This window comes from Jatropha curcas, unplaced genomic scaffold (genome assembly GCF_041381405.1).
Source record: "Jatropha curcas cultivar XTBG-Jc1 unplaced genomic scaffold, XTBG_Jcur_1.0 HiC_scaffold_1176_pilon, whole genome shotgun sequence".
Taxonomy (NCBI): domain Eukaryota; kingdom Viridiplantae; phylum Streptophyta; class Magnoliopsida; order Malpighiales; family Euphorbiaceae; genus Jatropha; species Jatropha curcas.
The window spans coordinates 66,183-69,248 of record NW_028322615.1 but is presented as its reverse complement, the minus strand read 5'-3'; the positions used below and the strand labels follow the sequence as shown (position 1 = coordinate 69,248).

Here is a 3,066-nt window from a genome sequence, read left to right as displayed (position 1 = left end):
CAATCAGCCCAAAAAGACTAAAATGTTTGGAGCTTATCACCTACGATACTCTTAATTACAGTGAGATTATGAATTTTAATATGTTAAATTGATATTTTTTACGTGAAAATTTTTGAGATACTGAGAATAAAATTAAAATGAAACGTATTAATTAGAAATTTAAATTGGTATTAAATATTAAGAAAAAAATTCCGTTCATGGTTGGATATTCTGATGTCCTAGGCCTAGAGGAAATTTCAATGTCTCTTGCGTTATTATGAATAAGAATTCCTTTTCATTTCTATTCAATCTGTTTCAATAGTTTCATTTCTGTTCAAACACATCGATGTTTTACCTCGTTCTCCTTAATATGTATATTGATCCGCAAAAGACCTAACGGCCGTTGATGAGTACTGAATTTATATCAGACAAGGAATAGGAAGCACCATCATTGGTAGACGCTACAAAAGAAATTGAATCTGTACATGCTATATAGCTACCTGAAACTAAACTGATATCAGGCAATGTAGCATTTCCATCCAAATACTGCAAAACTTGCCTCATTTTAGGCCTAGCTGCCGGGGAATGATGTGTACAAACCAAACCAAGTTTTAAAACCAACTCCATTTCTTCAACGACATAGTTACTTCCCAATCTTGGATCAACAGACTCGAGAATAACCTCTCTTTTCCAACAACTGAGTACCCAATCGATCAAAACAACCTCGTTCTCTTGTCTTTCTTGCTCTACAGGTCTCCTTCCACAAGCTACTTCAAGCATAAAATTCCCAAATGCAAAAACATCACTGCTAGTAGTAGGCTTGCCAGTTCTTATAAGGTCTGGTGCTAAATACCCTACCGTTCCTACTACACAAGTTGTTTGAGGATTTGATCCGTGATCATAAAACTTAGAAAGCCCAAAATCCCCTAATCTTCCATTAAGTTCAGAATCTAATAAAACATTACTTGCTTTAACATCTCTATGCAAAACAACTTGTTCCCATTCTTCGTGAAGGTATAGAAGAGCATATGCTACATCTTTTATGATTTGATATCGATGAATCCAATCAAGATTTTGTTTTCCATTGCTAAATAAGAACTTATCAAGACTTCCGTTAGGCATATAATCATAAACCAAAAAAAGCTCTCCTTTTCGCCGACAATAGCCTAAAAGTCTAACCAAATTCCTATGCCTTAGCCTTCCTGTGCTTGCAATTTCAGCTACAAATTCCTTGATGCCTTGTTTAGAATCATGTGAAACTTTCTTGACTGCAACTTGTACATTATTTGAAGGTAATACTCCTTTATAAACCTTTCCAAAACCTCCACACCCGAGAAGCTCTCTGTCATTAAAACCTTTAGTAGCTTTGTAAAGATCCTTATAGGAAATTCTTTGAGGATCATATTGTTGTTCCAAATCTTCGAGAACTTCTCCATATCTCTTCTTCCTCATTGCAAAGATAGTTGCTAATATACTTATGATAAACAAAACAGTTAGTGTCACTAATAGAAGTACAATTTTTAATTTTGATTTTCTTTCACGAGGAAGCTTGGGAAGCTTTGAAAGATCTAGACTTTGCGCTTGCCCGCTATCGTTGAAGCTCCACCCAAGAATATAATGGTGACTTGCATAATTAGAACCAGTAGAAGCAGAGAAACCAACATACATAGAATCCAAGAAAACTGAAGAAAGATCAATTCTTGTTGACAAAAGAGGCTTTTCTGGTTTCTTGATTGGTAATGGAGCTAGTGTTACATTAACTAGCTTCTCCATTTGATTATAGTCTATCCATACTTGAATCGGATCCCCACAGTCAAGTGCTAGGATTTTGTTTTTGGCTTCATTTGGCAGCAAGTAGGAGGCAGGAGCTGATTCGATAGATGTCAAATTGTTAACATCAACTCCAACATGATTGTCATTGATATCTCCAAATTCCAGGTTCTTTACAGTATCTAATTCAATGGCAAGTGAATGATTGGATGGTAAGCCTATTGTAGAAGCGTTAAAAAGCCCAAGAAATTCAGTTGCTAGTGCTCCTTTGAATGGTGTAGATGGTGAGATGATAAAGGCAATGCCATGGCCGCCACCACTTACTCCATTTAAAGTCTCAGGAACCATGGCAAACACAAAGTTGGTAGAAAAAGAGAAAGAATCTGAATTGTTATTGAATTGCAAAGGGAGATGAAAGAAAGCATGACCTATTTGTCGGCGTGAAGTGTTTGTTAGCTCTAGCAAACCATTAGGAAGGACTTTGGCGATACCATTGAGACTTAGATTGGCTTTGATAAAGCCATCATTGTAGATGAATTGTGTTATCCCTTCTGATAATTCCAAGAATTTGGAGCAAACAAGAAAAGCTAGCAAAGTTATAAGTGATTTAACCAATTTTGCCATTGAAGAAAAGTAAAAGAAGGAATTATGTTGTTATCTAGTCTGTTTACTTACATCAGGATATCTTAAAGACCAAGAGACCCCAAGCCTCTGGTTCAATGAACCAAAATTGTTAATTCAATGAACCAGCAGGCTACCCAGAAGTCAAGGTTAGAACAGTTTTAGCTAATTAGTTTTTTAAAACGCGTGCCTTGCATGACCCACCGTCCAATAAAAGTTGTTTTACGATTGATTAATTTTTATAAGCATAATAATAAACCTCATAATACATGTTTTTTTTAATATTAGTATTTCTAATTGAGTTAAAATATTTATTTTTTAAAATATTTTATTAACTTTTATGAGTATGTAATAATAAGTTTCTTGATATTTTTATTTATTTCTTTTAAATATTAGTCGTCATCATTGAATTAAAATATTTATCCTTCTTTTAATATTAAGATTACTAATTGAGTTCAAATATTTCTAGTTTATTTAAAAATATTACCAAAATAGAAAGAGATTATTTAGGCATATGAATTACTAAACAACTCCTAAATTAATCCTTTCGAACACTAATTTTCTAATTGCATCAAGAATCAGGGTAAACTTATCAATTAAAAATAATCGCTCGGATCATATTGAATTCTCTAAATATGTGTTTTAAATTTTCTATCCTCAGGAATATTAGTAGAAGCATTAGGTTCTATACAATGA

General features: G+C 33.6%; 1 pseudogene; it reads right to left on the bottom strand.

The window, feature by feature from the left end:
- Nucleotides 1–372: 372 nt before the first annotated feature.
- Nucleotides 373–2,373, bottom strand: LOC149491586 (L-type lectin-domain containing receptor kinase IV.2 pseudogene; annotated as a pseudogene).
- Between the last annotated feature and the right edge of the window lie 693 nt (nt 2,374–3,066).